This window comes from Cyrtonyx montezumae, unplaced genomic scaffold (assembly GCF_038088225.1).
Source record: "Cyrtonyx montezumae isolate F1298 unplaced genomic scaffold, pur_monq_1.0 scaffold_14, whole genome shotgun sequence".
NCBI classification, from domain to species: domain Eukaryota; kingdom Metazoa; phylum Chordata; class Aves; order Galliformes; family Odontophoridae; genus Cyrtonyx; species Cyrtonyx montezumae.
The window spans coordinates 3,272,571-3,298,407 of record NW_027071870.1 but is presented as its reverse complement, the minus strand read 5'-3'; the positions used below and the strand labels follow the sequence as shown (position 1 = coordinate 3,298,407).

The window sequence follows — 25,837 nt, the reverse complement described above, 5'->3', positions numbered from 1 at the left end:
AATGGCATCATCAACATTTTAACTTTGCAGACAGATGTGGTTTGATAAAACCTTCTTGTCTCAATACTTCTACCAACTTTCAGCTTGCACAAGGTTGCCAGAAGTACGAGACATTGTCTACTGTCTAGTCATCTCATTTGTTCCACACTTCAGCCAAAATAAATTCTCTGCTGCCCTACCCATTTCCTTCTGTCCTCATGCAAGAGCTCCATATCCTTTTTTATTTTCTTCTTGCTCACGAAACGTAGTTCTGTGCTTTTGGTTGAAACGCCCTAACCATGAGAATGAAAAACACACAGGTTCTGTGGATTGTCTACAGCATGCAAAGTCCTATAGCTGTCCTATGAAACAGGCAGGTTTGAGGGTCATTTCTGTCAACCCACACATCAGAACTGTGTGTTTGCCTAGTCTGAGTGTAATCTTAGGATGATAAGGTTACTCATTTCATAAAAGTAACGTTTCATGAGGAGATATTACTAAGTATTTTATGGGAAACTGTAGTCTTACGTATACCTTGGTATAGCACTTAGGGAATGTCTCTCTGAATAGTCTCTTCTACTATTTAATTAATAAGAGCTACTTTAATTCATGTTTGTCTTGAAGAATTTATGAAATGCAGTTCTTGGTCAACATGTTTCCACTGTGTACATGTATTCATGTCTTTGTGAACTTAGTAAATCCATCTGTTTGAAAGGACAATGTGGAATTTTGTGTTAAACTGTGGTCTGTTACACACATGTCCATTTTCCTTTTATTTTCTTTGAACACAGAACACAGTAAAATGTATTGTACGGTGTACCAGTTTGATATCACTTTGATAGACATGGTGTGACCTTATATACACACTCCAGTGCACTCTAATCCATGGTCTCCCAGCTCCCACTCGGCAGGATTTCTGCGATGTTGATGGAACCCTGTGATTTAGCAGAGCAGCTGTGGTGACCCCTCGCCCTGCTCACTGCTTCTGACAGCTGCCTACCATGTGGAGAGGAAACCTCACAGACTAAAATCACTCTCATAAAGTAAAGATCTTTAGATAAACATGCAAGTCTGATCATGCTACTACTTTAAAAATAAATAGTTTCAAGCCAGAACTGTTTGTGTGCGGCTAAAAGAGTGGTAGCTAACTATTCAAGGCATTCTGTACAGTAAAAATAATGGCTATGTGACACAGTGTCTCCCTTTAGAAAAAAGAAAGAAGAGTTCAGTATAAACAACAAAGGGCATCCTAAACCTAAATAATCTGCATAAGAAAGTAGTTAATGTGTCTGTTGGGACAGGTTGGACTCGCTGAACAAGGTTCATCAGGTTCTTCTAGTTTGTGCTAGGGAATGGTGTCACCACTGACTGAAGTCAGACAAACTCAGCCACCCCGCAGTTCACGTATCAAATGGGAAAAGCTGGTTTGATCTGAACTGTAACTTTTACCCACATTATAGATTTACCCTTACCAGGATTTTTTTTTTTTTTTTTTAGGAAAAAGTAAAATGGAATGAAAGCAGGAGCTTGAAAGAGAACTGAAGGACAAAGTGGTTTATTGTTTTTTTTTTTAAATACCAAAACTTCAAATCATTGTTAGGTAAAGACAGGTTGCTATTGTTAAGGCATTTCATTCCCATACAGTACCAAGAGTTATATCATTGCTAATGTTTTCCTGCTGAGCTACCATCATCCTTTGTCTTGCTGTCATGGTATGACACTGATGTACCTTCCCCATTTGGGTAGAGGTCATTATCCTGGTGCCTGGTTGCGTTGCCTCTGCTGAGCAGGTTAACTGCTTGAAGTCTTTTATCTAGACAAATGTTTTACCAGCGCTTCCACTCCACAATGACACAAACTGCTCCTCGGAGGTCAAATACAGATGAATTAGCAATGCTGTGATAGCACATTCCCTGTGCATTCCCACACTGATACAGACCCATGGGAGTAAATGTATCGGCTTCCTGAGATGAGTGAAAGTAGTGATTAAAGTGTCATTTTTGTTCAGTATTTGCTTTTTCCATGTAGTTGTCTGTTGTCTTAGTGTAGTAATTTCAAGTGTCACTGTAAAACCAAGTTGTGAAAAGAACATTTTACGATTAATTTTGACATCTGTATGGTAATCATAATAGCCGCTTTCCACAAATGCAATGTATGCATAATGAGTGCAATTCACAGTTCACACATTTTGTTATATGTTAGCTAATTCTATCAGTACCATCACTTAAAACAGTAGCTTTGAATCTATTAACCATTCCCTGGGCATTTTTTTGATTATTTCTTCCTGTGCATGAGTGATAATCAAGAAGCTAAGTAACAAGTGAGAAGATGCCCTAAAGCTTGCTCAGCAGGGCTAACGTTTGACAACATCCAGGTGATATGGGCTCTCCATAGGGGGGTAACAACATTAAATAAAAAAATGTGGGAGATCCTGTTAAAAGGTATTTTCAAGGTACCAGAGCTTTCAAGAGATAAAGTGGAAGTTCGTTTTAATGTTCATTTTAATGACTTTGACTGTAATATAGCCATGCGTCTTTAACAGTAAAAAAAAATAGAGCTGAGAAAAGGAAGAAAAGTTAGTGTTTGAAACTAACTTTTATGCTATCAGATTTAGGTTAAAAGGTTTAACAAGCTCGTATTACCCGTGTTCAGGGTTTTACTAGATTCCGTCAGCCTTGTCCCAAACAGAAATGCAAAATGTAATCCTCTGTGTCTCTTCATAGGAATTTTAAGATATTCCTTGATTTGTGAAATGGTATTTGATATGACCTTGCTGAACAAAAGTGATGAGTATGGTAATTTGTCATACAAAGAAAAGTCTCCTTTCATCTCCTGTTCATACAAACCTCAATTTAGGAATGTAGCTGAACAAATATTTAGTTTTAGGGATGTGATTAAGACCTACTGAAGCAATTGAAGTTTCTGGAGATGCCAGCATGGGGAACAGGATTTCTTTCAATCTGGACTAAATTTCCATTAAAAATTAAGAATTTTTAACCTTAGAATGACAGAGGCAGGATCAAGGTCACTTGTCTTCCCAAAGAACTAAAAAGTATTGATTCATAGTAGGATTTCAGTATTTATTGCTTTAGCTGCAAGTATTTAATTTATGTTGAGAATATTAATACACAACTTTAACTCAGTAATTCCTGTCTCTTTCCTGTCTCCCACTGGGAAAACCACATTAACTTCAAACAAGCTCTGTGTTGGCACTGGTTTCTTTGCATGGAGTCCCTTAAAGGATCAGGGCTACCGTCTTCATATGGTAGTACAAAAGTGAAGTTCAGATTTATCCATGTATATACATAAAAGCAGAAACATATGGATCCAGACATGTCCTGTTGCTTTATACCTTACAAAAATGTGCACTCTTGGGTTTCAGAGCCAACTTTTATTGGTCCTGGGTGATGCTTGCAGTTGTGTTAGGAATAATGTACTGTACAGAGAATAAAAGGGAAGGTAGTGTTTCTATGAACAATACTTTATTTTTTTGTTGGTCATAGTGTTTGGGTTTGTTTATTTGTTGTTTGTTTGCCTTTTTTATTTCATTGATCTTACTAATACATAAAAACAAGATTTTTGAATATATTTGCATACGAAAGCATCATGGGCCAGAGTGAAAGGAAAATTGTTCTTCAGCCTGCAGTTACACTGGGGGGAAAATAAACCTCAAAGTGCAAGTAGTTTAGTGGTGATAACACTTTGCATGTGTGGAAACTTTCTAAGAAATAAGATGGATATCAGCTTATGAGCACCTTCCCTCGTGGCGTGCATGGACATAGTGATGCTGAAGCCAGTGGATGTTGTTGTGTCTCAGAGATGGGAAGGGCTGTAAGAGAGCTGCTGGGTGACCTGGAATGTGACACAGGCCTGGCAAAGCCATAGTTCTTCAGCTAGTTTCACCCTTGAGCAAAGGGAGATTTTCAGGCGAATAGGAATTGATTCAATTAGTGTTTAAATTAATGAGCGATGTCTTCTCACTGTCTGCTGTCTTGTTTGCCAGAAAGGGTGTGAGGCTCATCTGGACTGCTGGGACTGCAAGGATTCAGTGAGGTTTTCAGTCAGGGCAATTAGTTGTGTTAGCTCGATCACATCTATGTAGCTTGGTTCTCACAAGGAAATTTTCTGCTTTGGTACAAAAACTGATCAAAGACTGTCACTAGAATTCGATTTTTGTTTGTTGTATGAGTTCATTTAGAGTATAGTATGCCAGCGGCTGCTGCAGCCAGTGAACCTAAATAAATGTCTGTTGGATATCTATTCAGCAGCAGGCTTCGTTTTTGCAGCACCATCTCCATGTAACCTTTTAATCTAGTTCTTGTCTTTGACTTTTCATATTTTATATATTTAACCCCTTGATGCAGATATTTTGCATTAAGTGCTTTAGAAATCCTGATTTACTGCCTCAAGGGATTAACCAGAATTCCAGTATTCTTGCTTTATCTACATTCATTTACACAGCCCATTTATTTGTAATAAATACACTGGCCAGATCATATTTCTCTGAAAACTTTAAGCCCTGAAAATAAATTTATGCAGTGACTTAATAAAAATAATAAAAACTCTCCTGCATATTACTCTTATTCTTGCTTTAAATATCAGATTCCAAAGGCACAGTGGGTTTATATTCTCCAAGTATACACCACCTTTGAGGTTCACACTGCAAAGCTCTAATTTTTCGTTGACTTCTAAGAGGATTTAATCAAACTACAGGATATATGATTCAAAGCAAAAAATGTAATTAAGAAAAATCTTTTTCTGTAGGCAAAGAGCAGCTTGTTTTCATTAATTTTATGAAGAATGTTGTTTTTCTTGGCTGAAAACTTAAACTCAGGGGACAAAGGAAGATTTATGGGGTGATCAGCAAAATCACACAGGTTTTGTGTTGCAGTGCTGTTTTTGCTGTGACCACTAGTCCCTGTAGCTAAAGGTTTATCAGTGTTTCTTTTTATAAATCTCTATTTTCAGAAGGAGCTTTTACTCAGAGATTAGCTTTAAGCTAAATATACGCACACAAAGTCTCAGTGTATATGTACTGTAGTAAGCACGTATATGTTAATGTAAACAATGTATAATGCTTTAAGAACTCTTGCATTACAAGGGAAAATGCAACTGAAGTAAGGATGGATATTTAGACGTCCCATTCATGTGCTGTGTGTGCTGCTTTGTTGTTATACCTTATTTACCCGTATAGCAAACTCTGCAGCACTTGCTGAAAGGCGCTGGAATAGAAGATCAGAGACGTGATGTCTCTTGTCCTAATCCTTCAAGGTGTCAGCACCACTTGTGCAGTGCTTGGGCCAAAGATCTGTGCCTTGTATCAATTTTCAGTTTTGTGATTGTTAGGATGGAGGCAAGGAGCCTGTGATGAGACTGGGTCATTGTATGTCACTGTTGGGCTTTTTTCTCCCTCTGAGTTTTGACCCCTTAGATGTGAAGTTCAAATTCAGCTTTAACTCTGACGTGCATATTTTTAAACCAAATAATACATTTGTTTGGTTAACGCTATAAAATGGAATACTTACTGTATCTTTAGAAATCTCTCTTTTAGAAGATCAGTGGCTCGTGAACAGGAATGAAACAAACATCTTAACAGAATGCTCTTTCATTCCCCATAATGTCAGCAAGAGTGTCTACTTGTTTAATATTGTGGTGAACAGAAAAGTTCATGGTTCAGTGCTTAAGCCTCAGCACTGTCTCCCCGACTATTTCTGGCTGCCAGTATTTTACTTACTCAACAGGAAACTAATTTAATTAGTACAAAGAACAGGCCAGTACCAATGGCTATATAAAATTCCTTCAGCTTTTAGAAGCCATATACTGAAATAGCTACATCAGATAGAAAAACAAAGATCAGAAAATTGACACAATGGAATATATGTTATCCTGTGTTATCAAAGACTACTGCCTCAAATCAAATTACTGCGGTCTTGCAAGATCAGACCAGACACAATATTTCATTCGAAAGAAGTAGAAGCTGATAGTAAATTTGAGCCAGGCTTATGTTTTATATTATGAGTCTCTTCACTGTGTTTGTGACTAAGTGGGAAGATAAACAACCCATTAGTCCTTAGCAATACTCTTTTCTCCTAAAGTGTCTGTTTCAAAAACTTTTATAAAGTGGCAAATTCAAACAGTAGTTAAGAAAAAAATAATAAATTAAGGTTTCAAATTTAATTTCTTCCAGGTGTTGTTTATGCATCTACAGTCTTCATTTACAGGATCAAATCATTTCTTTGGGATGTCACTTTTTTTTTCTTTCTTCTGCAAAATAATAGACTGCAAATATAGCAAGATCATTAATGTTTATTTTCATTTTCATAATTCAGTGTTTGATGCTATGCATTATGGCTACAGTATTGCTACAATATCCATAGACTGCATGTACAGAATCATTAATTACAGTGGAGGTTTTTTGTGATGCTTCATACCTTAGCTCCTTCTCAGCACTGGGAAGGCACCCTCATGGTGCATCCACGAGCTGAGATGGTGCAGAGGTGTTTATTTTACACACTAGGAGCTGAGGCACAGGTATTAAAATGACAATTGTTAAAAATAAATCAATTTTTCCTGCCTGATTTCTCAGAGCTCCTAGCATCTTTTAGTGCTTAATGTGTTCAGATTGAATTTCATTTTGCAGTGACCTCGGCTGCAGCAGTGAATACTCAGTGTATCAGTAGTCCAAGCCTGGAATTATCTTGTATTATGCAGAAAATTAGAGTTGCCAAATTCCTGTTAGAAAAAAAAATAAAAATAAAATAGTAAAATAGGTTAATATAACTTCCTTAGAATCATGTAGGAGCTGGGACATAATTTTTCTAGCATCACGTTGGAGCTCTGGCAGAAACTGGACTCAAATGCAATTTTCTAGGCATTCATCTAATGAAATTCTTTCTTGTCTCCTGCTCCAATTACTTAAAGCCTTCCAGCTTCCAAAATAAAGGAGTCAGGAGCCTAATTTTCAATAAAACTCATTGTCTTACAAAAGTGGCATATAGTTTGGGCAGTGAATATGTCAAAGGTCTCATGGGGGAGGAAAATAACCATAAGCTAAAGACTGCATAATACAGATTTAGAAGAAATAGACATGACTTTGCACAAGCACTTTTAACATTGAAAACTTTCAGAAACTAAAGGGTTGGAAGAAAAAAGTTGGCGTGTAGTGAATCACAATGATGCCTTCCCTCACCTTTGTCAAGATGTGTTGTCAGTAGGATCCGTACCTTTCAGCCCACAGTGTGAGGCCAGTCGGTAGCAGTAGGAGGTGATTGTCCTCTGTGTCAGGCTGACACAAGAGAAAACACCATGCACTGTGCAAACAAGCTTACCTGCTGTTTGCTGGACAGGAAATAATGTTGTGTGACCCAGGAATAATAGTTTCTAATTCTGCTGCTGGAAAGATGTGTAGCCACCCAGCTGTATGGTCTTTGCCATCTTCCCTCTGCTTTTCTATGTCTTCTTCTGCCCTTTTTCTTACCATCATATAATTTGGTGCTTCAGCTTGATTCCCCTCTCTTTGTCAAAAAGAAGTCAGTAATAGGTGTCTGTCCTGATTATTAGGGGTTTGATTTGAAAGATATTTTTAATACTGCTCTAGAGTTTAATTCCTTTCACCCTCCCAAAAAATAATTGGTGTTTGTGAGGATGAGAAGAGTTGTCCATCCCTCTGCCTGTAAAAGTTAGATGTTATGAAAGTGGCTGCTTTCTCTTTCAACATGTTGTCCTACTGCCTGTTTTGTTTGTCTGCCTGTCCTGGCCAAAGATTGAATAACTGAGAACATGGTAAATCCTGGCTTTCTTGTTTAACCACTGTTACTCACTTGACATTGCATTTAGAGCCTAGTTTGCACAAGGTATGTGAAAAGCAAAGAGCCTCACTCACATGCTGGCTTAACTGCCAGGAACATTTTCCCCTCCCATCTGCTTCGTTCATTATTATTTAAAAGCAAATCAGGAAGCAGAATTGAATTAGCAGAGTGGGTGGCAGCAGTGGAAAACAAGCCCTGTGTTGGCAGTTCTCCTGCCAAGTTCATGTGAAATTGCCCATTCTAGCAGGCAGCTTCAGTTTAGCTTGGTGTGATGACATATGGGCCTGGAGGGTAAGAATCTATTTCCATATTATAGCAGCTTCTGCTGTGATACCTTGTCATTTGTTCGCAGTTTTGCTGCCTGGCATCGGCTGCAGTCTGTCCTTCCAGTCTGCCCTGCCCCACCCTGCCCTGCTGGGCGCCTTTGCTGTTCACCTCTGCTTTTTCCCGAGGTCCCTTCCAGCAGCTTTACCTAAGTATTGCTACCTGGCTTGCCCCTGGCTACTCTGTTGGTTGCAAGCCATACACAGGGGGAATGTCAGAAGCAAAATAGAGAAGCTCATAACCTTCTCATCTGTAGGGCATCCAGAATCAAAGGAGAGATATCAGACCCTTACTTTTATATTTAAGGGTCACTATTTTCTCAAAACAGTGGGGATATGTATTTTACATTCTAAAAATAAACAATGTCCCATGTATGTTATACATCAGCTCTAAACTTAATCTCTTGTTCGGCATTTGCAAATGAAAAATTAACTATTTTGAATTAATAAAAATGCTCTGTTTCAAATATTGGTGTTCTAAGTTTTCCAGGATATGATTTCAGTGTCCAGTGTTGTCTGTTGTACTTCTGCATAAAGGAAGTTCTGGTGCCTTACTCTAAAATCCAAGTGAAAGGAATACCACCAACTTAGGTCAATTATGTAAAATAAGCTAAAAGGTATTTCAGAAACCATACTAGTCCCAAGTCCCTGAGCTGTTATTAGTGAGTTAAGAATAACATTTCTTATTTCAAAACTCTCCCTTTCAGCCTCCACTTACTACATAAGGAAAATAATTAAAATAACTCCATGCAAAGCTCTTTCAAAGCACTGAGTATGTATCTCATTGAGTTTACAGTACCGTTATTGTAGCCTTTACTTGTAGGGATAAAAATGTTCTGATAAGTGAGAGTTACTAGTTGTTGACATTCCTTTAAACTATTTATTATAATTTTCAGAATTTCCAGTGCCTTTTTTGGACCACTTTTTATTTTTTCTTTCCATTTTTAACAACGCAGCTGCAAAATCTTACTTTAGAATCCTTTGTGTTGTGAAGTAAGTAAGAGGGGAGAAGAGAAACCTTGCTGGTGAGACCCTCCACTTGTATGCAATGTGGAAAATAGAAGACTTTATTCCTATCAACTTTTGTTCCCACAATCTGTGCACGGTAGCAGCTCTGGTCTACTGTAGTGGCAAAGGGAGACAAAACATGATGCATGATGCCATCAGGCACTGCTAGTTGGGGAAGGGAAGGGATTGTCCCATTCTGCTCTGTGCTGTGCAGCTTCACCTCCAGCACTGTGTGCAGTACTGGGAAAGGACACAGAGCTGCTAGAGAGTGTCCACAGGAGGGCTGTGAAGGTGATGAAGGGTCTAGAGGGCAAGACATATGAGCAGTAGCCTCTTTGTCAGTGCCTGTGCCAGGATCTGAGCACAACACCTATGGACAAAGAGGTAGCTTAATTCTTTGTTCATTCTTTACAAATGAGCGTGGTACTAAATTACTCATGTGCAACTGTCACAATCTTTCATACTGAAATTATATCGTGTTTCTGGACAAAATTGAAAGAAGTCCATTCTGTTTCGGAAGAGTCTAATAATCTGAGATTATAGACTGTGTTTGTTTGCAAAAGCCTGCACTTTAAGGTGAAGAGAAGTAAGTGTGTACAGGAATTCTGCTTGAGGAGAGCAATGCAGTGTACTCTCCCGGTGCATCTGTTTCACCTTTTGAAAACTAGACCCACAGAATGTGTCATGGAAATGATTATTATCATTCTGTACTGTTGCTATTTGCACTTCTCCCCTTTCTTTCTCTCCTTTCCTGTAAGGGTTTTTGGATGAATGGCTTTGGTATTTTTCAGAGAGCCCAGCTATACTCTACATGACTCATAAAATGAATACAAGCTAGTCAGGCAGCTTGAACTTCAGCTGCCATGAACAAATGAAGACTTATGGGAGTGTTGTGCTATTCAGTAATGCTAGAGAAGTTCCAGTTTGAGAAAATCCATGGCAAATGAATTTATGTGCCCACCCAGAATTATTTTAATTAAAATCATCCATGATTCTTGGCTGCTGCTTTGACTATGAAGTACCTACAAATAAGCTTAATAGATGTTTGTTTTTTTCCACAGCTGTAAAAATACATATTCTGCCACATGATTTTTTTATCTGATTTATTTAAATAATTAGGTAAAGATGCAGTTTGTAGAGAGGTTAGAGGGTCAAAATCCTATTTAATTAACTTATACCCACTTGGGAAGCAGCCAAGGTAGAATAATGCAGTGAAAGTAAGCTTCAAATAATATGAAATCTTTGAAAAGGTCTAGCCACCTTTAGTGAAAAGCTTTCCTGTTCTTAACCTTGTGTCATTTAAACTATTTTTAAGTGAGCTATGCAAAATGTCGCATTTATAGCGGAGCTTCAAAACAAATGATTAAGTATTTCTTGCAGTTGCAAGAAAACTGATGCTTATGGTACTGAAAGAAAAGCCCTTAGTCCTCTGTCTGACCATGATCCTTGTCCTTGCATACCATAAAATGCATGGACTGTTACACCTGATTTGGCATCTACTATTTTTGCCACATATATGAAACCTCATACATGTGTGAAACTGCTTTTTAAAAACATATCTTTCAAAAACAATCAGGATTGTGGGGGAAGCCTCTGTGATATGTGAAGGAGGCCTGATTTTCAAAGGATGTAGTTGCTCCACATTTTCTAAAAATTGTGTCTATGAGAAATAACCGCAATTTGGATTTCCCAAATCATGTGTTATATTTGAGCATTTGAGTAAGATTTTGAGTCTTACAAGTGGAAAAAGCTCTTACCACCACCAGAGTGGGAACTATGAGAAATAAAATCACTGAGCTGCTTTGTGATCTCTCTATGTACTAGACAGGAGAACCTCACTGCTGTGTTGATGCTCTATAGAGATGCCAATTCTGGAACGTTTTTTCAATTTAATGCCATAGAGACCAGACCACACTGTGGAAATATATCTGTTTCAGTGCTTCATATGGTTTTGTATGTAAAAATGAAACTGACAGGGAAAATTTCTGCTGGCCTGAAGCTGCCAGTAACTGTTTCTAATGTCATAGATTTTTAGCAATAATTCCAAATGGGGTTTGTATAAATGAAAGGACTACAGTAAGTACTAGCAGACCCAATGTGGAATGAGCGTGGAGGCAACTAATATTCCATATAGACAGCAGTGCTTTTGCCCTGCCCCATTCTTGTCTTAGTGATTGTTAGTTTCGGAAACGATTCAAGCTTGGAAGGGTCAGCTCTGAAGACTTGCTGACCTCTCTGTAAGTCATATTGTGAGACGTCTGTGGAATGGGTGGACACATAGCTTAAGAGCTTTGGACATGATGGCATTTAGAAACATATTCCAAAATTTAAATATGTCCATTACTTTATCTTGCCATTCATTTAATATACTATAATTGTGGGAAAGATCCTTGTGTTTCAGCATGTGAGGTCTGCATTCTGTTTAACCGTATGTGTGCTTAAGAGTTGCAATGCTGTCCTAAAAATTTTGTTTTAATTGACACGACCATTTTGGCATGATGTTTGGTCTCTGAAAAGCTACAGCAGCAAATAGTCTGTATAACCAGATGGCTCTTACAAATAGCAGCTTTCAGCTAGAAGGATCTAAGCTATCCAGAATGTGACTGTAATGATGTCTGTTCGGTCCAGCTAAAACAAAAGCTGTTATAACTCCACATTCTGGATTAATTAAGAATTGCTTGCTGGTTTATAAAGTACTTTCTTTTTGAAAAGAAACTCTAGGAGAAAGACTAAAAAAATAAAAATACAGGTGGAAATGGATTGTTTTTCCTTCGCCTTCCCTCTTTCTTCTTTTTCCTTTGCCTGAACATTTGTCCCTTCTTCTCCAAACAACTGACAAACATAACTTAGTCCCAAACTGCCTTTCAAACTGCTACAATTATTTTAGTACTGACAACCATTCACTTTGTTTTCTTAAAGTTTACCATTTCTCTTTGAGAGTGTTGTGGATCCGTCACAGAGTTATCTATAAGTTCCAAGGTGTCTTTGGTTCTCTTGAGTTGATTAGAAAAATGATCCACACCAATTTCAAGACTGTGCCATTGCTGCTTTGCACCGGTTTGCATTAGAACCATTACATTTGTTCCAAGAGCACTTATCTTTCAAAAATCAACATGTGTAAGATTAGCAATGATATGTATACAAAATGCCCTATTTTAAAGAACATATGGATACATCAGTCTTTGCATGAGGTAGTGCCTGATTTTCGGGAGGAGGTGAATGCTAATGAGTCATCTGGTAGGCATTTGGTCTATTGCATTTTCTCCAGCAGACTGCTCCAGCGGGGTACAACCTAGCAGCTCTATGGCAACCATGAGGATAAAAAACATGACAGGAAGAACCACGAATAAATTTCTGAATAACTTCTCTGAATGTATTATTTGGTGATACATTGGATGGGGGAAGAGGAGTGAGACAGTCAGGATCGTCACATCTGACTTGTGAGCTGGTCAGCTGGTAGTAGAAATGTGCTTATGTTCAAGTTGATAAATAACAGTGACTATCAGGCCTGAGATTGGAAGTCAGGAAGTTTCATGCATGGTACAATATTTGATTTGGAGTCTGGTTGGTCTGCTCTCCCCAAACACTAGGTTTCTTCATCCAAAGCTAAATATCATTATATAAAGAATCTGAAGCTTTTCTATCCCTTCTAAGGTCTCTGAGCTCTGTTTGAATATAACTCGAAGCTTCACAATCTGTTTAACATCTCCTTGATGTGTTGGTGGGCCACTATATTCGTATTGCAAAGGAATGAAAACCAAACCACAAAATGCAAGAAACTTTTAGTTAGATGCATGGGCTCTCAGCCATCTCATTTGCTGTTCCCTTGAAACATACACAGGAGATTATCCTTATTAGGCAATCTTAGGGGTATTCCCAGACCTTCTGAGTATAGTTTGCTTTCTTTTTAATTAGTAGGTCATTATGTGACTTCTGTCTGCTTACCTAAGTAGCCAGCTAAGGCAGATTTTTCTATGTTTCTGGATGCCCAAAAATAATTAGCCATTTGTGGGTTTGGAGGTGGCTTCAGCCTTCAGAAAGTGAAGCTTTGCTATGAGCAATTCACTGGGGAAGTGCTGCTAATGAAAAAATAAGGATGTAATTCCAAGATTTTATCTTTACAGGCAAAAAACAGCATGAAAAAGATCTGCTTAGCTCTATCCAGGCAGTTTCTTCTTGCTCCCTTTTTAGTCCCTCTAGTTTTGTTAGTGCAACTATTTATATAAGTTTATATCAAACTGAATCACTGAGAAGACCTGGGTTTAAAATAACGTTACTTCTCATTACTTCTGGTTATACAGTGTACAGGGAGACCCACTGGCAGTTTTATTAGGAGAAATAACAGGAATACAAGTCGCAGGGCAGGAATTATTCGTGCGCTTTACGGGCAGCGGCAATTTCTTGACTTCGCAACAGAAGATGAGACATTGTGGAAGGGAACCATAGCTCAGCTGACTTGCACCTCATTGCCTGTGCTTCCATCTCCAGCCTCTTTGCTGCTTCAGCAAGAGAAATCTATCACCATAACTGACAGAGCATTTTTGCTTTCTTTCAGATATTTTAATTAAACTATATATAAATTTGATTCAGGCATAGCGTATGTTTCAGAGTAAAGAACTGGTGCTACAGCTGAGATAAGGATCCCACTGTGTCAAACATTGACAAAAACTAGTTTTTGGTTCTTTTGGTGTAGATCCAGTTCACATTCAGTCAGTTGTTTGGCAGAATTTTGCAAGGATCAGGGTTAGAAACATAATGATTTAGACGCACCACATAAATCAAAAAATAGAGGGAGAGGAGGAGAAGGGTTGGAGCTTGATTGGGCTTCCTGTATATTGAAATACAGAGAATTTTATATTAAATCTTAGAGTCTTTCTATTGATATAATCACAAGTGGAAAGTACGTTCTTGCAAACAAACAATGCTGATATTTCTGGTCATGATGTATGCCTTTTTTTGTTTGTTTGCTTTCCTGATTTCTTTTTGGTTTTTAATAAAGTTTCTGTGTCTGTGCTTGCAAACTATGTTGAGCTCAATAACGCTGCTATTTTTGTGACTTTGTCTGAAGTATTAGTTTTCTCAGAGCTCACTCACAGAGGGCTGTGCTTTATTCTCAAAAACTAGAAGACATAGTAGATTCAGTCCTGGCCATTTTTCATGTGAAGCCTTATTCAAATGGTAATTGTATAAGGCTTTGTGGACTTTGTTCTCAACTCAAAGAAAAAACTTCAGCTGTGGACAGCTAGGGTAGTAAAGAATTTTTGCTGAAAGACTTGGAGAAAACTAATTTGGAAGTTACCACAACCACTCAAATGTTTAAGGTATACCTACAAATCAACTGTGAAACCAAACATGTTATTAAATGTCATTGGAAGTGAATACTGTTGATAAAATATTGCAGCAATGGTCAGGACTTGCATTCTTTTTTTCCTAGCAAGACATACTATGAAGGAATTAATTATAATATTTTGAAGAGAGCTGTGTGCAATGTATTATGCTTGGTTGGTTTGCAATTATTGATATGCATAAATGCTACTTAGCAACTAGTGTGTACTTCAAGGGTTAGTCTTCACTCTGTAGAATCAACCTCCCACATTTGCCTGTCGGGTGGATGTTCACAGAGTTCTAGGTGATGCAGGTTTCCAGTTTTGGACTACTTTTATACACAAAGGCACAAATTGGAAAACTGACAGTCCAAGTAAGGGATTTCAACAAGCGCCAACGTTTGCAGTTGATTTAATAATACTTTTTGTTGTTGTTGTTGTTAAATGTAACTGTATTTATGTAATTTGAACTGTTGGTGGCTCTAACAAAAGAAGTGAGCAGTCATTTGGGGAGATGTTCTAAACCCAAAGGCTGAAATATGAAACAAAACGTCTGCTAACAAAACAGAAGCTCCAGGGGAATTAAGGGAGTTGCCTATGGAGACATTCAGTAGCAAAGTCAGATCTTGGTTTCCTGCTTCCCAGCTCCATATCCACTGAGCTACTGGCTGTTGACCATTAGTAAGATTATGCCACGTTGTTTACTTTAATGTACATACGCTTATAAAATTGGTTTGTTTATGAATTTGTGCTTCTATTCCAATGTGTTACTTTCTGACTGGTTTACAGTCCTTGTCCAGCACTCAGCTCTTTCAGGCTTATCCCCTCACCCACCCTGGCACCAGGCAGTGATCCTGTGGTCACCTTCTCACACAGATTACTTCGTCTGGAGTTGCAGTGATATGCAGGAAGTCTGTCTGGGAAAAAAAAAAATTGCAGGAAGACAAATTGTGAAGACAGTGATATGTTAATATATAATCTATATTCTGGTTTGTACAGGAGCAGTGTATAAATGAATATACCGATATCTCCATGGCAGAAGATACTGTCTGGTAGATCCAGTGCAAAGAATAAAAACAGAAAATCAGACACAGCAGAAAAGAGTTAGGAAAGGGAAAAGAGCTAGGAACAGACAGAGTCATCAGTAAATGCTTTGTTAGTTATTTTTCAAATTTTGTTGACTGTTAGTAGGTATTTTTATAATGTCCCATGCAGTCCTGTGTTCTATGAACAGCCAGCATTTACAGTGATAACCCAGAAGTGTCAGCTTCTTCACCTTTAAAAGGTGTGTATAAATAGAGAAAGGTGAGAATGTACTCTCTACAACGTGCTAACATAAGGAAAAGACTGGAAGTCACATTCATGTTGCATTTAGCAAACAAGGTTATAACTGATGTTTTGGCCACTCTAGCATCACACACATGTCAAGCGAAGGCTTCTTTAATTCTTAATACTGCAAAATCTTGAGTTAACTGACCGTATCAACACAGGCTTCCGCATGAGCAGAAATTATTCATTCCTATTCAGACTTATTCATTCACCTTCATTAAACTCCTGAATATTCCCTTATAACCACTTCTCAGAGAAGAGGATTGTTCATTTCAGTGCTGTTTTAGAAGTGATTTAAATCCACCATTTTCTCTGTGTGTTACAATATGTTTGAGTTCAGGAATCACATACCAACCTGCAGCAAAAAAAATATTTTCTTCCAACACTTCGCAGTCTGTGGGAAAAAAAAAAGAAGCACCATAGTTTTTATAATGTTTTTTTTTTTTAATAAATTTTTAATGACAGCCTTAAGTCTTACCTCTCCAGTGTATTTTGTGGCTTGGGTAACTAGACAAAACTAAAGCCCAGCAGAAAGCAATTGCAGCAATCTTGTATTTAGCCTTAGTGAACAGTGTTTCTCAGGAACCACAAACAAGGTACAGTCCATCGAAGAAAAGCTTTCAACAAAGCTAGGCAGTGCGCTGAAGAGCTTTGAAAATATGCAGAGAAAGTTCACAGGCAGCAGTGTACTGAGCTTTGTCCATGGGGTAATTCAGAGCCTGAGCTAACAGTACTGCAGATCATTTATTTTTCATATATTAGAACAATTGCTTTGCCGTTATGTCTCACAGAAATAAAAGTTCCCTCAGAAAGAGAGCGATTCCATATTCTAAAGCATACACTCATAGAAATGTTTTTTAATGCACATATGCTTTCCACTCACACTCATATGTACATGTTATTTGTACACTTGTGTACATATACTGCAACAGATATAAAATGTGCATGTATGTACATATGTATATATAGATCTGAAGGGGAAGAAGAATTTATGAGAAGCTGGCTAGATATAATTTGTCTGCTTGTATTTAGCACTTAAGGGCTTATATACTCAGTTTGCTCAAAAGAGTGAAGAAGTACTCCTTGCTTATGCCTCAAATCAGAAATGCATGAAGTGCAGCTGCAGAGATAATACATTCTCCCCAAAGGCTTTGGCTGAGCAAATTAGGTGTCAATGGGGTGCCTGCGCAGGCAGTACTCTCTCTAATTAGTCTCTTGAGCCTAGTTGGTGGCGGGTATAAAATGATCTAATCAATTGGTCTGTGTCTGATGGTACGTGTAGAAATCCTGGCAGGCAGAGCTGTCTCCCACAGGTCACTCACCTGCACAGCGGGAACGCTCATTTTCATTTTTCATCTCCTCCATCACATGATGCTGACAGTTGGTTTTAAGAAAACTGAATCCAAAAAATATCTGGTTCATAGGGCATGTAGGTCAAAATAAAATTGCATTATGGGTATTGGTGATCCAATTAATTAATATTTATAGCAACGAATTGCATGCAGATATTATCCGTGTGCAAATAATATTGATAATGTTTGGTTGGCTTTTTTTTTTAAATGACTTCTGTAACAAAGAGAGGAATAAAAGCTGTAGTGGAAAAATCACCTGTTAATAGTGTACTTTTTAAAGAGAGGATGAACGGTATCTGCGGTCTGTATATGACTGGTGGAGGGAGAGAATGAATGTATTGTTGATGATCTTAAATACCCCACGTTTCAGCTCACAAGAATGCGGCATCTCTAGTTGTCAGCTCACATTTTGATTTTAAACCTGGTGTTGTAGAATGAATAACCTTATAATAATGCTAAATCAGCTGCAACGTAAATAGACCTGCACTCTGGTTATGCTTTGCATGCTAAGGACACTGCGGGAGCAAAGCTCCACCCAATTGTATAATTTATACAGAAGTTAAAAGCACCTAGAGAAGGATGCTGATGCTGCCAAAAAGAGTATGTACTGAATCGGTGATTTGCATTTTTAAAGGAAATGACATTCTTTTATTAATTAAAATAATGGAAAATATTTGGGATGTGAGGGCCATTGAGTCATCCTCCTCTGCCTCATGTGCTGGGTGCATGATTAATGTTTAAATTATAAGCTTTGGTATCCTTTGTTACATCGAGAGCTCCTATACTCTGACACTGGCTGCTACCATTTTAAGGTGGGTGAACACCTTATTTTATCCCACTTAGGATCTGTGCCAAACAGGATGTACGCAGCAGATGATTTCTGTAGATATCACAATATACAGTTGAGTTACTTGATTTGCATTGCTTGATTTTTTTTTTCAAGTGCATCATTACCTTGCATGTAATTTTCTAGTGGGTTCAGTAAGACATCATGAAAATGAAAACTGCGTGGACCTATGTGAAAAAGAATAGAAGTTCATTTTTAAAGCAATATGTTTCAGGGATTTTTTTTTCTTTTTTTTTTTTTTTAGAAAGGAGATCTGAAAGAGCCCTATTTTGCTCTTGGGAAATCACAAGTTGTAAATATTCCATTTAACAATTTATGCTTTTATAAGCAAAGCTGTGACCAGAGGCCATAAACACAATCTGCCAAGTCACAAAGCAAAACTTTGATTTGTATGATCAGGAAAATGTATTAAATTCTAAGCAAGGGTATTTCTAAAATACATCTTTAAAAAATGCAAACATGGAATACTAGGCCATCTGGGGACTGAACGGCAGCACTGTGTGGCGAGTCTTGCTTCAGGAACTGCCTCAGGTCCTGCTTGTGTGAACAACCCATGCTTCAGTTCAACAGCTTTGCAGGGGAAACAATGCTTTTCTTAATAAAAAGTCTGGTTCCCACCAATCTACAATTTCATGTTTGTGTTACTTTGAATTTTCTGCTGAAGACAAATAGAGACGCTCTTCTTCCTCCAGTGCAGGGCGGTGTCTACAGATGTGACACAGTGTCTCATTGTAAGGCAGACAAAAAGGGAAGGAGACCTTCTGCCCAATGGCACAGCAGTTACGGCATGTCCCTGAGAAGGCCTCCCTGTGTCAGCTTCTTCCTCTGCCTCAGGACAGATGAACCTCTGTTCCCCATTTCCCAAGAGAAGGCGTTAACCACAAGGCAGAGGGAAGGGATTTCACCTGTTGACTCCACTTGGAATCATCAATAAGCATTCAGTGAATTAGGGACTCCAATGAAAGCATTTATGTATTCCCCAGTAAACATCTTCTTAACCACCAGGCCTGTTCCTGTAAGGATTTCATACAAAGCAGAACTTCCTCAGCAGCCAAAACTCAGGGATCAGCATCAGAATGACCTGTCCATTGAGGCACTGGTGGGAGCAGCAGGAGGGCTGCGCACATGCCCTGAATGGGGCAGGTGAATGCATCTTCAGAGAGGTGAGGATCGTCAGCCGTGCTCTGCTTCTGGTTGTGCTCTGTCTTCCAGTCTTCCCCAGCCAGAGCCACCTGGGAAATTTGCAGTTAAATCACCTTTCTTTTTTCCATTGAGTTTCCTGTTTGATCTCAGCCTTGCTCTGCACTGATGCTGGCAGCAGTTGCAGTGTGCTAAGGTTATTCCCTGTATTAAATGGTGGCGGCTTTGTTTATTTCTAGGGAAGCTTTTAGCATTACCAGGATTGATTCTGAAAGTTCAAGCTTCTAATGAAGGTATTCCCCATCTCCAAGTCTCAAGGCCTGCCTTTGCCTTGAGAACATGTGATCAGCTCTGCCTGCAGAGCCGTACTTGAAGCCAGAAAATGCAGTATTGTCATTGATGAATTTTAGCATATGCCCAGGAGAAGTGTGATGCTGGCCTCCTTTGGAAAGTGCCTTGAGGTCAACTGATAGAAAGGAAAAACTCTCTATAATTAATGTAATAATCTAATTAAGATGCAATTTTCCTCAAATCTGAGCGGTTTGGTAATTCTGAGAGAAGCTTCTTTGTCTTTTATCATTTAGTCACTTGTCTTAATGTTATGGCAGCATTGTGGCAGGCTCTGGAACTCCAGCAGCTTGTGCTTAGCCTGAAATCAAACACTGGTCCTGTGTCTGTGCAGACCCAGGTTTCCAAAATGCAAGCTTCTTCCTTTGTAAGGAGGGGCTCCAAAGTGGTCATCCCACAGAAGTATTGTGGCTTGGGTTGGGTTGGGTTGGTTTTCCATTTGTTTGTTTTGGTTTGGTCTATGAGTTTATGAAGAGCAAACTAAACTCTAATATATTCCTTGAAACAAGATTTATTGGGGCTTCTGCCAGACTCCTCGACCCTGGGGACTTTCATGTGGAACAGACATTCCAGAGGCATTTGGGAAACAACCCAAGCAGGACTCAGGAGGTGGCAGACCAAGCTCCAGGAGATGCTGCTGTGCATCATTAAGAAGAGGCTTTTGTTAATCCAGTTCAGGAGTTCTGGCACTTGAAGGGCAGCAGATGAGCTCTCAAGAACCATGACAGGAACACTGCATACTATGAAAGTCAGATGTAGCGTAGAGATTAGGCTGTTTTGATGAAAGCCACAATTAAAATTTTATGCTTGAAACTGATGCCTTGTTTTTCTCCTGCTTTTGAAATGAGGGCTAGACTAGATTCACTGGCACCGGCATTGAGTTTGATTTAAATAGTTCTAGGACATGCTAATACAAACCAGTTCTAAGCTCAATGAATATTTAGTTTTAAATATTCTTTTAATTAAGTGCTAAAATTTCTCCATATCTGACTGCCTTCCTGCAACTACATTTTAAAAGGATAGCAGGTTTGTAGTTATAACCCTTAGTCTTGAAAATGTCTGTAAAACAAATACATTTTTAACTTCATAAAAGTGCATAATTTCTCAGCATTATCAGAAAATGCAGTCCCACTTTATTACTTGGCATAGAATTCTACCTGAGCATTTATTAAGAGCTAAATATGTTAATTATAAAATCTTTCCAATGGCTCCAGTCTATCTGGCCTTCATTTAACCCTCACCTAGCTGGTCCTGCAGTTGTTAGTTTTGTTTCAAAGTAACGCTTCCCACGTTCCTGGCCTGCCTCCTGCTTGGTGCAAATCTGAGACACCATGGTACATCCTCGTAGGTCTAGTTACCGCACTGAGCCTCTATAGCTGGGAGCCATTAGCAGAGGGAAAGACAATGTAAGCAAAGCTCTTGGTACAGTGTTTTCTTTCTGTATATGAAAGGAAAGGTTTTTGTTATCTTTTTATGAACCAACTATAGGTGACTGTGTTTGTATGCAGTGTGCCACGTTGCTCCGTAACCCAGCAGTGTTTACAAAAGTGACATTACGAGTGAGGTACCTCTAATAACTCTTGGGAAGCAAAGCTGAGGAAACCTTTCCACAGCCTGGTGTTCTTGCAGAGCTCATCACTGGGGGCTCCATAAGAAAAGGGGCACAAAGAGCTTGTAAACTCTTGAAGCTGTGCCAACGTCGAGTAACCTTCCTTTGCATTCCTGGGGTGTGACCACCTTCAGAAGAGCTGACAGTCTATATATAGCTGTCTGTAATTTGCATGGAGAATGTGGGCGCTGATGGCACCTCTGTGAAGATTAGCACTTGGGGCAGATAGACATGAATATGGGTATATCTCACTTAGGCAGCCAGCACCATGAAAACATCAGTGTTCTAAGCTCTTTTTCTTGAGGTTCCAGCTTTGGATGTTTGTCCTTTGCTCTGAGCTGCTGTCTTCATAACTGGCTTTGGAGTAATCTATTGTATACCAAGTAAAAAATACCAAGTAAAGATGCAAGACATTAAGCTTATTATAATTTATATTGTTTCCTTACAGGATTAAATTTACCAGTTTGGAGGAGGGAAACAAAAACCTAATGAGGAGGCCGACACCAGGAAGGAACCATGGCCTGTTTCCTTTCTTTCTCTATGGTGGATTTCATTCAAAAGAAAATTGAAGCTGGCAAGACCCTGTTTTTCCCTGCAATTTATTTAAAACCTTGCACGCATTTTGGATACCTTGTGATTTCAGAGAACTGTGTGAAGATTAAGCTTTTGCTTACCGATACATGGCATGTACTCTTTCAGTCTTTTGTGTTTGGTTTTGTTTGATTTTCCACTGCAGCGCTGCATCTTTGTAAGGATTTTTATGCTTTCACCAGCAATGTCTTAAATACATTAAGACAACACATTCGGTGTTCACACTTCTTCAGTAATGACTGTACAAAAAAGCCAGTGGTGGCATAAAGGACTGTGCTTTCTTTGAGAGTTGTGCACATATTGCAACCAATGGGAAGACAAGCTCTGACAGAGCAAGCCCGACTTGGGCTGACAGTTACAGCACCTTGCCATTATTCCTGAAGTGGTGTTGGGTTCTTTCTTTTCTCATTATCTCCTCAGACCATATCTATCCATTTTAAAAACATGGCAATAACCGCATGTTTACTTCAGCGCTCTGAATTTGGTTACTCTGCTTAGGCTATGTAGCATGCCAGTTTTGGAAATAGGCCTGTGAGAAAGACAAAGCAAAAAATGAGATGCGCTCGGCTGACAGATATATGGCAAACTCTTTATGGTTCTATTCCCTTCGTGAGTATTTCTTTCTTTTGTGGGTCTTGGCTCACATCTCCTTGTTTCTCCTCACGCTGTTTACCTTTTGGAATGTTTTCTTGAAAAGAAAACAGAGATGCTGAAACGGTTCCATTTAATTCAAGGCAGATACTAAGGTACAGAGAATTTTTTGTTGAATGAGCCATTAAGTCTAGCTGTGTTATTTTGCTGCTTACGGAGCGAAAGAGAGAGTTTTCCTTATCCCAGTTGGCTGTTCCACACCAAAGCACGTTTTAGATGATTTTCTGTAGGTATCCCTCTCTGGTTGGAAGGCACTACCAGATGATGTGCCTTTAAATTGCTTTTCTGAATGAATCATTCAAATGCAAACTCTGCAAGAAACAAAGCTTTGTGATTTTAGAAGAGGAAGCCCCTGCCACATTGTGACTGGGGAGAACATTGTGTTCAGGGGTGGATAAAACTGCCTTGATCATATACAATGCTTTGCATTCAGAAAGAGCAGGGCATGGTGCGAAAACCACTGTTGAGTTATGCTCCTGCTCAGACAGAACTGCTTGCTAGGCAATATTATTCTACACATAAATTTGACATCCTTTGCTTGCTGGATGCATTGAATTACATTTTTAAGAAGTGCGGTAACACTTGGGTTTAGCTTTCAGTGTTTAAAAGGAAGGGAAAAGGATTTGTGCTACTGCCATCTTATTAAACTCCAGCAGTGTTTAATAAGAAAAGAACACCCAATAAGGCAAATCCTTGAATGCTCAAGTACCTACGAAAGGCCTCTTAATGAACTAGCATATGAGTCTACACCTTCAAAGAGTTGAACCGTGGAAATATTCTCAATATTTGCACAGCCATTAAACCAGAGTTTCCCCCAATGTCGTCTCTTTCAGGATCTGGTAAAAGCCATCTGAAAGCCACGTTCAGTCACAATCCTATTTAGAAGTAACTACAGTTTTTTCTCCTGGGTTTAGGAGGGGAAAAAAAGTGACCACTGAACTTTTGACTTTATCACACACTGAGACTGCCTTAGACGTGGTTTGTTTGGGTTTCATGTTTTTTTTTTGTGGGTTTTTTTTTTTTGTAAGAGGAAAGTCTTTTATACATTATCTTTGCTACTTAATCGCTGTGCAGTTTGATGATTGAAATCAGCTATTTTTAGAAACAAAAATCATGCTGCAAAAAACCTGAAGAATTTTTGAAAATGTAAGATTTCAATTAGGGATATAAAGGTAGTTGCATAGACACACCTCCTGGGCAGCTTAAATCGGGAGGCACGCAGTTATGCTGCTCAACTAAACATCTGAAGGTTTAATGTGGAAACTAACTGCCTAGCTGTTCCCACGAGCCTAGCACACTGTTGTCCATAGCGAATCACGTCGTGTTTGCTTGCAGTGTGTGTGTGTGTGTGTGTGTGTGCGTGTGACATTATCTTCTCTGCCCCATTCCCACTTTTAAGCAACCACTGAAATAACTACAGTTGGTCCAAAAATCTTCAAACTCAGTTGCCCAAAGCACACAGACATCTAGGTTCCTCAACAGTAACTTGATTTTCAGCACTAGTGGGTCTGTCTTGGCCACCGGTCAATTAAGAGATGATCAGAATCTCTTGAGCACCTCCTTCATGGTTGTTCTGGCTGCGTGGTGACATGGGTTTGCTGTAACCTGCAGAGGTCTTTCTCCCTGCACTAAAGGGACATGCTGCACATTATTCTCCCAGGTCATGAAATCTTCTGGGAAACCTTAATTTGTATTTTATTTTACTTTGAGAAAATGGGAGTACTTTTATGCAGAGAATGGACTGTACAACCTTTGTCTCCCTTTTTGTACTTTCAGCAGAGCCCTTACCCGCATCAGCAACCTGACAGACCCCCTCACTTAGGGTCCCCTGGCAGTCATCTCACCTCTCCAGCACCCTGCAGGTTTTTACCACAGCCCTTCTCACTGTTGATGAATGGACTTTTTAAAACCCCATCAATGTCCTTCAGGCAGATTCAGGGAATATCAGTAGCATTACCATCTTTTTTTCTCATCCTTCCCAAACCGGTGCCCCGCAGAATATTCAAATGGACAAGAAAACAATCAGCCTGGTCTTCCAGACATGCTGCAGATCTTGGGAATGCAGTGTTTCATGCCATCAGCAGTCAAAAGTTAGTTTAAATGGATGTTATTCTGTGGGACACGGTCCTCAAGAAACCATGGGTCTCGCCCAGAGCTGACAGCTGTCAGCAGTGTAATTTTTGTTTTCTTGCCTGAGCCCTGCAGATCCTTCCTGATGATACTTGAGAGGATGCAGCTCAGCTGCGAGAGGAACAAGCAGGCACAGAGCAGCAGCAAACAGAGAAAAATGGGAGGGTGCCTTCTGACTCTGTACAAGAGCAGGTAAATGGGGAAGGGAAGGTGGTGACAGAGATGGCCTGTGTGATATGCAGATTCCTTACACATTCACATTCGCAGAACCTGACTTTATTACAAGTTGAGCACCTGGAGATGGCTTGGTCCAATCTGCACCCAGCAAGCACAGCAGCAGGCAGGACACTCCAGCACTTAGCATTACACTATTGTATGACATCCTGGGTCATTGAGTCCTTATAATTCTCACTATTGTTTTTAAACAGGATCAGGTTTTAAGATAATGCCAGTACATGCACCATTGAAAATTCAATCTACAGTAGATAGAGGCACTGGGATTTCAATTTTTTCTTTGTTGTGTGGGTATTATGGACTTCATATTCCTGTGGAAGAGGGTAGGGTAATAATTTCCCTTTGGCTGGTGAGTGACATCCACTATGTGCTCTGTGTCATTGGACACAACTGAATGTGTAGTCAATGCTCCAGTATGCTCATATACGAAATACTCATCTGTGAATATAACTGGGTTTTGTAATCTTTGTTATATAAAACGTTTAGTCTGTACAGACTGGGGAGCAAAACACTGACACCCCATATAAATAGAAATATGTTGCATTACTCTCCCCTACCAGCAGTTAGGTGGAGTGACCAGATGTTACTGCCTTGCGTTTTTCATGTGAGCAAAAAATCTAAAAGTAAAGGATGCACTAAAAATTCCCACCCCCAAAAATGCATTTCAGTGGTGCTGCATACAAAATCCCAGCTTGTCAGCTTCCACGCAGGTTTTTGTATGGTGCACTAAGAGGTGTCCTTTTTTTTTTTTAACAAATAAAAAGGGGAGGGCTGGTACATGAAAACAATGTTAATGTAATTAAATATATATATATACTTCAGAAGAACAGCATAGTAAGCAGTACAGTAAATAAATGTTGCATTATTTGTTACACCTTGTAATTTGTCTGTATTATGAAAGATGTAATGGTTTGTCAGCTGTAACTGTTGTTTTCTTGTAACATCATATTGAATAAAGTGTAGCAGAATCTCTCTTCTCCTTTGTATATGTGGTCTAGACCTAAATAATGGAATAAAGCTTTTCTTTTCCTTTTTTGTTCTTCAGCAAATGAATAAGAAGTGGTTGTAAATAACAGACTTCTATGAAATGAAAAGCACCCAGAAGCAGGCAGGCATTTATGCAGCAATTAATTGAAAAGATCAGGCACCGATTCAAGCCAAACA

General features: G+C 39.0%; 1 protein-coding gene across 2 annotated transcripts in view; it reads left to right on the top strand.

Annotated features, from left to right (window-relative positions):
- CDK14 (cyclin dependent kinase 14) overlaps positions 1–23,312 on the top strand; it is a 308,533-nt gene extending 285,221 nt beyond the window's left edge. For both annotated transcript variants that reach the window (XM_065731296.1, XM_065731297.1), the window contains one exon: positions 21,516–23,312. The gene's annotated coding sequence lies outside the window, so the exon portion shown is untranslated. The remainder of the gene's footprint in view (positions 1–21,515) is intronic.
- Positions 23,313–25,837: the final 2,525 nt, after the last annotated feature.